At 35.9% G+C, this 12405-nt stretch overlaps 1 long non-coding RNA gene across 1 annotated transcript in view; it reads left to right on the top strand.

Annotated features, from left to right (window-relative positions):
- Positions 1–12405, top strand: part of LOC136025316 (uncharacterized) — a 40413-nt gene that overhangs the window by 1412 nt on the left and 26596 nt on the right. Inside the window, exon 2 of the long non-coding RNA XR_010617055.1 lies at positions 5861–6433. This is a non-coding gene — a long non-coding RNA (uncharacterized LOC136025316). The remainder of the gene's footprint in view (positions 1–5860; positions 6434–12405) is intronic.

Genomic DNA, 12405 nt, shown 5'->3' with positions numbered 1-12405 from the left:
GTCTGATCGAAGTTGTTAGATAAAATTTAAATTTAGAACATTTCTAAGGCTAAATAACTATGCCTTTATGGCTCACAAAACCCAAACCTTTCTTTCATGGGCTGTAGGCTATACACGTTGCCTATTATTAACATAAAAGGTTTATTGTTGAGAAAAAGTGCATGTTAGTTCTTAGATATCCAAAAAAGCTAGGAGTATTAAGACGAAACTTTAAATAAATGGAAAAGCACTCTTTATCCAGAAAAGCGCTAAACACAATAATAAAAAAAACTTGTCCTTTATTGGTTGTGAAAAGGAAATACCAGTACTATATAAAAAACCGTTGATTTTATCTGCCGTCACATCGTTCGGGAAAAGTATATATCCTTAACGAAATCAAAAGACACTATATGCATCCATTTTTACAAGAAAAATTATAATTCGCTGTCATATGTAAATTCCTTGTTGCTTTATAATTCCAAACATTTACATACAAGACCTGTAATGAAGTTTTCTGATTGTTTTGCAGTTAGGTAGAGAGGGAAATGCCTCAAAGGGTGCTTTTTTATGCACCCCTTTTGAAGTTTAAAGCACATTTTAAATTCTTTGCACCCTCCTAACTCTAAAAGTACCCCTTCCCTTAACAAAAGTCCTGGTTGCCACCCTGAGGATTATATATCAATTTCTACGCCCAATCTCCCCTCATTTCTCCCTAGAGCCGGGTTTATTTTTATCTGATGGTTCAATGAGAGTTGGGATGTTCTGGCATTAAAATTCGACCTTTGATGCATGTCCCTCCCTCTGAATACAATCTAATCAGAAAACCCCCGTCTTGAAGGTGGACTTTCTGGGGGTTACTTTCTAAGATGGAAGAAGGTTATTCTCCAGGAGGTGTTTTCCAGGGGTATTTCTGGGGTAGAGTTTTTTGTAAGGGGTTGTTTTCGGGGTAAAACCTTAGAACCAGATAAAATATATGTTTTACAATCCTTGACCTTGGGCTACGGGGATGTTGCATTCCTGGAGGCCTTGCTTTTAGACCTTGCGACTAGTTTTGAAAAAAATGACAATTACAAAAGTGTGACCATTGTTAAAGAGAAGGGGCACTCAAAAAGACAGGGAGGAGTGAGGATCTGGTTGACCTCTATTTTCATTTCAACTCCCCTTCAACAAACGTTGGAAGCTTCAATCTAATACCGTTAGCCGTTAATTAGATTTTTCATATATTCTTTTTCACAACAGTACATGGTAACGAACTGTAGTAAGGAGCTACACGGCTCAATAGTAATCGAAACCCTATGGAATTTTGATACCAATAGTTACATCAAAAGAATCACATTTTAATGATAAATTTAAATATATAAGTTTCATCAAGTTTATTCTTATTCATCAAAAGTTACGAGCCTGAGAAAATTTGCCTTTTTTAGAAAATAGGGGGGAAACCCCCCTAAAAGTCATACAATCTTAACGAAAATTACACCATCAGATTCAGCGTATCAAAGAACCCTATTTTAGAAGTTTCAAGTTCCTATCTACAAAAACGTGGAATATTGCATTTTTTTTGCCAGAAGAGAGATCACGGATGCGTGTTTATTTGTTTTTTTGTTTGTTTGTTTTTTTTCCAGGGGTGATCGTATCGACTCAGTGGTCCTAGAACGTTGCGAGATGGCTCATTGTACCGGAAATTAAAATTTCTAGTGCCCTTTTTAAGTCACCAAAAAAATTGGAGGGCACCTAGGCCCCCTCCCACGCTCAGTTTTTCCCAAATTCACCGGCTCAAAATTCTGAGATAGCCATTTTATTCACCATAGTCTAAAAGCCTCCCCCACAGTCCCCGTGGAAGGGGTTGCAAGTTACAAACTTCGACTAGTGTTTACATATAGTAGTTATTGGGAAGTGTACAGACGTTTTCACATGGATTTTTTGGTTTGGGGGGGAGGGGAGAGGTTGAAGGGGGGTTACGAGGGAGGATCTTTCCATGGAGGAATTTGTCACGGGGGAAGAGAATTTCAATGAAAGGGGCGCAGGATTTTCTTGCATTATTAAAAAAAATGAAAAATAAATATGAAAAGTTTTTTCAACTGAAAGTAAGGAGCAGCATTAAAACTTAAAACGAACAGAAGTTATTGCGCATATGAGGGGTTCACCTCCTCGTAATACCTCGCTCTTTATGCTAAAGTAGTTTTAGTAATTTCAACTATTTATTCTACACCCTTTGTGATTCAGGGGTCATTTTTAAGGAATCGGTACAAAATTTAAGCTTTAGTGTAAAGAGCGAGGTATTGACGAAGGGTGAACCCCTCATATACGTAATAAAAACATACGAATATAGAAGTTTGCTACGTAAGTCAATTCGTAAGCTACATATATTTTTAACTAATGAAAACATTCGTAAAAAAATTAAAAGTTCTAGTTGCCTTTTTAAGTAATCAAAACATTGGAGGGCAACTAGGCCTCCTCCCCCGCTACTTTTTTCTCAAAATCTTCCGATTAAAACTATGAGAAAACCATTTAGCCAAAAAAAAAAATTAATATGCAGATTTAGTTTTAATTATTCATGTGCAGAGAGTCAAAATCAAAACATGTATTAATTCAAAAACGTTCAGAAATTAAATAAAAAAACGAGTTTTTTTTAACTGAAAGTAAGGAGCGACATTAAAATTTAAAACGAACATAAATTGTTCCGTATAGTAATGGGGTTGTCCCCTCCTCAACACCTCGCTCTTTACGCTAAAATTTTTTTATGGTTTTAAAAAGTAGAGTTGTGGCAAAGAGTCACACTTTAGTGTAAAGAGTGAGGTGTTGAGAAGGGGACAACTTCTTTACTATACAGAATAATTTCTGTTCGTATTAAGTTTTAATGTCGCTCCTTACTTTCAATTAAAAAAACTTGTTTTTTTTTTCAATTCCATAAAACCCTGTATGTCCCAAGGGTAGAACTGATCAGAAAGAGTAGAAAGATCATCAATGGCACCTTGAATAGTTCACAGCTCTTGCCCAAAGAACTCCAAGGAGGGGACCCTGGAGGCATGGTTATTGGAGGAACTGGTGCTTATCCCCTACCCCGCCTCCATAGAAGTAGCTGTTGAAATAGTAGCGGTAATACACGCTGAAGTTGCAGTAGTATTAGTAGTAGCGAGCACATATGTCCTTTTGGTCAGTTGATCTTCCCTTTTAAGCATTCTCTGAAGGTTCCAAGGTTCCAAGCATTCTCTGAAGGCTCTGAAGGTTCCATTCTCTGAAGGTTTCCCTCATATTTAAAATGTAGTAGTATGGTAGCATTAGTAGTACTAGCGGTAGCATTGGTACGGGTGGTAGTTGTACCAAGAGTAGTAGCGTGCATATATTGCCATTTTGGTAAATTATTCATCCCCCGTACCATTTCCTCAAAATTGCAAATTAGTATACTCAGTGATTCCTGAGTTAAAAACGTTTGACGACCTGTATATACATAACATGTTTTGATTTAGTTCAACACTCCCTTCAACATTCTTTGAAAGGCTCACCCGAAAGTCCTTTATATTGCTTGTAAAGTAATAATAATCTTTGTGGAAAGTCAATAACATATGCAATGTGTAAACAATGAAAGAATTGCCTAACTTACAGCCCTTGCCATGAAGGCTGTGGGGTTTTGACATCCCTAAACGCATAATTTTGGACCTTTCGACAATGCTGAAGAAAATAGATGTCTCAAGATTTTGATTGTATCTTTATTTTAAGAAATGATGACTGGCAGGAGGGAGGAGAGAGTTTATTGCCGTCAATTCACTTTTTGACTCTTAATAAGAGCGCTATAACTTCTAATTTCTAATCAAATGCCCCACAAGAAGTTTATATGAACATCTATCAAAAAATTCGTGGTAATGAACTGTAGTAAGGAGCGACCCGGCACAATAATAACCAAAACTCTAAAAAAAAGGAATTTTGATACTAATAGATACATCAAAAGAGTCGGACATGCTGACTCTAAATATAAAAGTTCCAGGAAGTTTATTCTTACCTATAAAAAGCTACTAGCCTGAGAAAATGTGCTTTATTTTGGAAAATAAAGGGAAACACCCCGTAAATGTCTTAGTATCTTAACAAAAATCACAACATCACATTCAGCGTATCAGAGAAGGCTACTGTAAAAGTTTGAAATGTGAAATTTTGTGTTTTTGCCAGAAGACCAATCATGGGTGCGTGTTTATTTATTTTGTTTTTTTTCCCTGGGGTGATCGTATTGACCCAAGGGTCCTAGAATATCGCAAAAGGGCTGATTCTGACGGAAATTAAAAGTCCCAGTGCCTTTTCTTAAGCGACCAAAAACTGGGCGGCACCTAGACCCCCTCCCACGCTCAATTTTCCCAAAGTAAACATATCAAAATTTTGAGATAGCCATTTTGTTCGGCATAGTCGAAAAACCTAATAACTATGTCTTTAGGGGTGGCTTACTCCCTCATAGTCCCGGGGAGAGGGGCTGCAAGTTACAAACTTTGACCATTGTTTACATTTAGTAATGGTTAATGGAAAATTTACAGACGTTTCCAGGGGGATTTTTTCTGGTTGGGGGGAGGGGGTTAGGTGGGGGATTACATGAGATGATCTTCCCATAGTGAATTTATCTTGGGGGAAGAGAATTTCCATGAAGGGGGCGCAGGATTTTCTTGCATTCTTTAAAAGAAAAACAATGAAAAAATAAATTTGGAAAAGTTTTTCAACTGGATGTAAGAAGCAGCATTAAAACTTAAAATGAACAGAAACTATTACGCATACGAGGAGGTTCATCTCCTACAAAATACCTCGCTCTTTTTGCTAAAGCATTTTTCGTAATTTCAACCATTTATTCTACGCCCTTTGTGATTCAGGGGATCATTCTTAAAGAATTGAGATAAAATTTAAGCTTTAGTGTAAAGAGCAAGATATTGACGAGGGGTGAACCCTCTGATATACGTAACAAAAATACACTCCACCCCCACCACTTTTTCTCAAAATTTTCAAATCAAAACTATGAGAAAGCCATTTAGCAAAAAAAAATTAATGTGCAAATTTCGTTTTAATGATTCATGTACAGAGAGCCAAAATCAATTCATGCATTAACTCAAAAATGTTCAGAAATTAAATAATTTTATTTTCTACTGAATGTATGGAGTGACATTAAAACCTAAAACGAAGAGAAATTACTCTGTATGTGAAAGGGGCTGTTCCCTCTTCAACGCCCCGGTCTTTACGCTAAAGCTTTTTTATTGTTTTAAAAGTAGAGTTGTGAGAATGGGTAACATTTTAGCGTGAAGAGCGGGGTGTTGAGGAGAAAACAACTCCTTTCATATAGGGAGTAATTTCTTTTCAATTTAAGTTTTAATGTCGCTCCTTACTTTCAGTTGAAAAAAATTGTTTTTTTTTATTTAATGTTGGATAGGAGCTTGAAACTCCTACTGTAGGGTTCTCTGATACGTTGAATATGATGGTGTGATTTTCGTTACTACGAAATGTTTGGCAAAGGCGAATAGAATACCGTCCAAGAAAGGAAAATGGATATCCCAAAAATAATAAATTTATCCAAGGAGATTTTAGTTATGTTACGCTCTGCTTGACATTATTTATTCTGCAGGTATTTAGAGGTTATTTCTGAGCTTCCATATTTTCTATAAAGAGATGAAAATCTGTAAAATAAAGCTGTTTTTTTGTGAGTAATTATAGGCCTTCTGAAGATTACTAAGTAAGCAAATACTAATTAAGGACACTATAAACTGCAAAGCTATTAAGAAACAGTTAAAACTCTAATTGTGAAAGTATCTTTACAATTATAATAATTTTACAATATAAACTTACAATTATAATAGTTTTACAATATAAACTTACAATTATGATAATTTTCAAAATTATAATAATTTTACAATTTCAGGTGAAACTTGATGATGATAATACCTATTGAATGATTGTAAATACTCTTGGCGAGTATGGTGTTGTAAAGTCATCAGTACGAAAGGAAGGAGCTTACCTTTGGGAAGACATTGGGGGGATACAATGCAGGTATATTCTGCGAAAATTGAATTAACACCGAAGCCCCAAAAACCCACTGAAGTTCCTATGATTAAGTGCAGCTTGAACTTGGATTTGATACAAAAAGCGTCTACATATCTTAGGAATGCTGCAAAAAGAGGTAGTGAAAGAAATATGATCGACCAAAGAACAACTGGTTTCAATTTCCTTTTGGATGAAGTTGGGGTGGATACAATGCCTGTATCCTTAAAAAAAAATAGATTAACACCAAAGCCCCAAAGTCCCACCGAGGTCCCTTTGAATAAATGTAGTTTGAACTTGGATTTGATTCAAAAAGCGTCCAATAATTATAAGAACGCTGCGAAGAATACCAACTGATCATGAAACCAGAGGCAGTGAAATACATGTGATCGACGAAAGAACATTTGGCTCCGATCCCTCCTCAAAAGATGGACAATTTTACTGGCCTATTCAGGTACCCTTTTCCCTCGTTTTTTCTATTCAATCATATTGCGGATTATTTCAAGCCTTCAAAGAATGTAAATAAGGAGGATAAAATTGTTATTTTAATAGTATTAATATGAAATTTTGAGTGAATGTTTGGGGGATATTGAACTAAATTGTTGCCCTCTATACACGTCCAGGTGGTCAAAAATGCATATTAGCAATATCTTAGGAATACCTTAGATCATAAAGTTGAAACTGTGGGCATTTTACTGCAACAACTAATACTAAGGTTAAGGGTTTTAAGGTAACAATTTAAGGGAATATAAAGAGGTATATTAAACTAATTAAGAAAAACACATTATATGAATGCTGGCTGTCTGAAGTGTGGACAATGTACTATTTATTTATTTTTTTTGGGGGGGGGGGGGGTTAGACCAGGGTAATTCCTATCGAAGGAGTTGTCATAGAAACCGCGAAAAGGGCTCTTTCGCTTAGAAATTGAAAGTACTAATGCGCTTTTTAATAGTCAAAAGTTATTGGAAGGCAAAAAACCCCCGTCTTATGACTACTATTTCCCCAAACACATCAAATCAAAATTTTGATATAGCTATTTTGTTCAACATAATTGAAAATTCCAAAAAATGTGTCTTTGAAGTTTACTCCCTCCCCCCTCCAGCCCTAAGGGCAAGGATTGTATGTTATGCCCTTAGGGCATATAAGGCTATTATTGAAATGGTGATTGTATAAACTTCAGAGGGGACTCATCGGATTAGTAATCAGAAGTTCTAGTGTGCTGTTTAAGACTGAGAGTGATCGAATGGTTAATACCCTCGTATTTTCATGAAATGCACCTGTGAGATATTTTGAGATAGCCATTTGTTGTCGTAAAAGCTTCGAAAAGGCTCATTCGATCAGAAATTTGAAGAGCTATTGTCTTTTTTATTGATCGATACTGATGTGAGGGATATAGCCCCCCCCCTCACGTCCATTAATTTCCAAAACACAACAAATCAAAGTTTTGAGATAGCTATTTTGTTCAGCGTAGTTGAAAGGTTTGAAAATTATATCTTTGACAACCCCCATACCTTCTCAAGACCAGAACATAATTTGCACTTCAGTGAAAAAAAAGGATGTGGATTGTCAGTTTAGTACACATTCACTTATATTTGTTCCTTTAAAAAGTTTTATTATTTTTTTTATTTATTAAAGTTAAAAAGTTAAATTATTTATACGTAGTTAAGAGTCAACTTTTAAGAGTCGAAAGTGAATAGAGGGACATCGCCCCCTCCGAGCTGATCATTCCCCAAAACATATTCTATCAGAATTTTAAGAGAGCTATTTTGTTCAGCATTATTGAAAGGTCTAGTACTGGGGATGTCAACCTCCCCACAGTCCTCAGGATAATGACTGCAAGTTTGACAATTCGTTCATTGTTAAAACATAGGATATGTCAAACAGTTTGGAGTAACGAACTGTAAGTAAGGAGCAATCCGGCTCCTTATAGTGAACGAAACTATAAAAAATGGAATTTTTACACCAATAGATTCGTCAAAAGAATTAGATTTTTATGCTGATTAGATTAAAAAAAAAAATTAAATGCAAGTAAGGAGTGACATTAAAATTAAAACGAACAGAGATTTTTCCGTATATGAAAAGGGTGGTCCCCACCTAAACGCCCCACTCCTTACGCAAAAGTTTGACTATTTATCACAGCTCTACTTTTTAGAACAATAAATAACTTTACCACAAAGAGCGAGGCGTTGAGGAGGGGACAACCCCTTTCATTTACAGAATAATTTATGTTCGTTTGAGTTTTAATCTCGCTCCTTACTTGCAGTTAAAAGACCTTGTTTTATTTAATTTAATTCCATAAAAGCCCTGTATGTCCCAAGGGTAGAACTTATAAACTTTGCCCAGGATTCTAGTAGGTTGTCAACCCTGGAGGCATTTTTATGTGTTCCTTGGAATATTTTAAACAAGATGGCAATGTCAGAATTTTGATTGGATGCGCTTAGGGAAAAGAGCGTATCTGGGGAGGGGTACTAATTGCTCTCCATCACTTTTGACTCCTTCAAGAGAACTAGAAGCATAAACTAGGCATTCAGGCCGTTATACGACAACAATATCCAAAGGCACTTTACGCTCACTGTAGAGGTCATAGTCTCAACCTGATCATTTCATCTGTCTTCATCTGTTCATCTGTATTGTAGCTTATAAGAATTTCTTTGGAATTTTGTAGCAAATTTTTAGTTTTTACTGTGCTTCGCCATTCAGAACTTTACTGTGCTTCGCTAAAATCTGAAAGGAAAGATCAATGAGCTCTTGCCAGATTCGCGAAAACAGAACCTGACCGGAAATCAAACAGTTCGCGGTAACGAACTGTAATAAGGAGCGACCCGGCTCAATAGTAACCAAAACTCTAAAAAATTGAATTTTGATATCAATAGCTACATCAAAAGAATTGCATTTTGATGCTGATTTTAAATATATGAGTTTCATCAAGTTTAGTCTTACCCATCAAAAGCTATGAGCCTGAGAAAATTTGCCTTATTTAAGAAAATAGGGGAAAACACCCCCTAAAAGTCGAAGAATGTTAACAAAAATGACACAATTAGATTCAGCGTATCAGAGAACCTTACTGTAGAAGTTTCAAGCTCCTATCTACAAAAATGTGGAATTTTGTATTTTTTGCCAGAAGACAAATCACGGGTGCGTGTTTCTTTGTTTGTTTGTTTTTTTTCCCCAGGGGTCATTGTATTGACCAAGTGGTCCTAGAATGTCGCAAGAGGGCTCATTCTAATGGAAATGAAAAGTTCTAGTGCCCTTTTTAAGTGACCAAAAAAATTGGAGGGCATCTAGGCCCCCTCCCACGCTCATTTTTTCCCAAAGTCAATGGATCAAAATTTTGAGATTGCCATTTTGTTCAGCATAGTCGAAAACCATTATAACTATGTCTTTGGGGATGACTTAATCCCCCACAATCCCTGGGGGAGGGGCTGCAAGTAACAAACTTTGACCAGTGTTTACTTATAGTAATGGTTATTGGGAAGTGTACAGACGTTTTCAGGGGGATTTTATTTTGTTTGGGGGTGGGGCTGAGGGGAGGGGCTATGTTGGAGGATCTTTCCTTGAAGGAATCTGTCATGGGGGAAGAAAAATTCAATGAAAAGGGCGCAGGATATTCTAGCATTACTATAAGAAAACAATGAAAAATAAACATGAAAACGTTTTTTCAAATGAAAGGAAGGAGTAGCATTGAAACTTAAATCGAACAGAGATTATTACGCATATGAGGGGTTCTAAAAATACTTTAGCATAAAGAGTGAGGTATTTAGGAGGAGATGTATACCTCACTCTTTCTGCTAAAGTATTTTTAGTAATTTCAACTATTTATTCTACGGCCTTTCTGATTCAGGGGTCATTCTTAAAGAATTGGGACAAAACTTACGATTTAGTATAAAGAGCGAGGTATAAACGAGGGTACAAACCCCCTCGTATACATAATAAAAATATAAGATTATGAAAGTTTGTTACGTAAGTTAATTCTTATGCTACGTATATTTTTACTAATAAAAATGTTCATTAAAAATTAAAAGTTCTAGTTGCCTCTTTAAGTAACCGAAAAATTGGAGGGCAACTAGGCCTCCTTCTCCATCCCTTATTTCTCAAAATCGTCTGATCAAAACTAAGAGAAAGCCATTTAGCCAAAGAAAGAATTAATATACAAGTTTCATTTTAATAATTTATGTGCGGAGAGCCAACACCAAACATGTATTAATTCAAAAACGTTCAGAAATTAAATAAAAAAAAAATTAATTTTTTTTAGCTGAAAGTAAGGAGCGACATTAAAACTTAAAACGAACAAAAATTACTCCGTATATGAAATGGGTTGTCTCCTCCGCAATCCCTCGCTCTTTGCGCTGAAGTTTGACTCTTTGCCTTTGCCACAATTCTACTTTTTAAAACAATTAAAAGCTTTAGCGTAAAGAGCGAGGGATTGCGGAGGGGACAACCCATTTCATATACGGAGTAATTTCTGTTCGTTTTAAGTTTTAATGTCGCTCCTTACTTTCAGCTAAAAAAAATAGTTTTTTTATTTAATCTGCGAAAGAGGATGGGTCAAGCGCCATTATTCAGTTATTCATTTTCTTTTGCTCTACTATCTAATTCTGTATTCTCTTGAAGCTCTTGAGGAGAGCTGCAACACAGAAGTGTCTGCGAAAGTGTCGCAAATGCAGGACGTCGTGAACCAGTTAGAGTTCGTTATGTGTGGCCATTTTCTATAGAAACTTTTCTGCCTGACGCTTCCTTTGTGCAAGACTCTTCAGTCGGTTGACTCTGAATTGGCTGCCACTTGTAGACACGTAAAACCTGTTTCTGCAGCAAGATTCTGTCACTACCTTCGCCCGACTTTTCGACAAAGCTTACAACTATTATAGGGCTTAAGATGCCTCATCCAACAACAAGTGGTGGAAGACAATCTCACCTTCGCGATCCTGATCTTTTCGCTCAATACACAACCTTCATGTTTATTCCTTTCATAAACCACATCATATTGGAGCTGAAACAACGCTTTGAACTCCACCAGAATCTGTTGTCTTATCTCAGCATCCTTGTCCCTTTGAAGATTGTGTCAGTTGATCCCGAACCATAAAGCTGGAGTCTTCGCTTGAAGCCAGACTGCGAGCCAGACTGCTTGAAGCAAGAGCTTGAGTTTTGGCGAGGCCAATGTGAAAAAGTTCTTGTCGCAGAACGGCCTTCTTTTGCTCTTCACAAATGCAACTTTACTTTTTTCCAAATACTTCTCTTCTAATGACTGTCCTTGCAATTTCTCCTATCAGTTTAAATAGGTTACAAAAAAATATTTTCATTTATTACTAAAAGTAAAAATTGCTTAAATATGGTTTTCACAGCCCCATGTCTGATTATTTGAGTTACTTTCAATGAAATTTGCTGTAAAGTCAAAAAGGTGAAATCCTTGTGTGAGTGGGACAAACGTTATGGTTTGCACTTTCATATAAAACTTTATTAACTTTTAAGAGCATAAAATGCTTTATTAACTTTATTGACGCCGTGGGAGCCCCCTGTAACTATCATACAGGAAAACTAGAAAATGAACGAAATGAAGACAATGGGATTATTTACATCTTAAAGCTTCTCCAAGCTACGTAAATCTCTTAGTAAGTAAGATAGTGAAATTGATTCTAGTCTACTTTTTTAATTTTTCCATACAACATTCGGATGCAAAAGATGTCTAATGTCAGACATCTATGACACTCTAAGGGTCAATCTTGAGCACATTTAGTCTGCTCCATTCGGATGCAGAAGATGTCTAATGTCAGACATCTATGATAGTCTAATGGTCAACCTTGAGCACCTGTAGTCTGCTCCTTGCGAACGAGGACGCGTCCACTATTCATACATTTGTTTTTTAAGGGGATTTCTTTTTTCTTTTTGTACAGTATCGCAAACCAATTATTTAAGTATTCATCTACATAATATATCGAAAAAGCCGACACAGAGCTATGGTCAAGTAAACTACCTACAAATGAAATCTAGTACACACTATTATACATGTGGACACTAATTTATGTGTGGTATATTTTATTTTTCATATATTGGAAAAAAATTATTTTTTCAACAAGTCTTCTGCAATTGCCTAACTGCGTGGACTTTCTTGAAAAGGTTAAGTAAAGCTCAACTTTTTTCCAACACCAATCAACTAGACGAAGTTAAGCGAGGAAAACAGTTTATTAAATTTGTGAACAGTTTTATGAACTTTATTGATGCTGCGGGAGCCCTGCATTAGAGTTCAAAAGTTACTTTTTAAGTCATTCACTTCTGTAATCAATTCTTTATGGTTGTCAGAGTTGTTGATTAGTTGAGAATTTATCATATTAATTTTCTTATAAAAATTATTTGTAAGTATTTTTGTTACCTTTTTACGATTGTGCCAAAAATCTCAAAGGGGGTTAAAACGCTCTTAGATACGGTATTGAT

Source organism: Artemia franciscana, chromosome 3, assembly GCF_032884065.1.
Source record: "Artemia franciscana chromosome 3, ASM3288406v1, whole genome shotgun sequence".
Taxonomy (NCBI): Eukaryota; Metazoa; Arthropoda; class Branchiopoda; order Anostraca; family Artemiidae; genus Artemia; species Artemia franciscana.
Note: the sequence above shows the minus strand (reverse complement) of the source record. Positions and strands in the feature narration are given on the sequence as shown.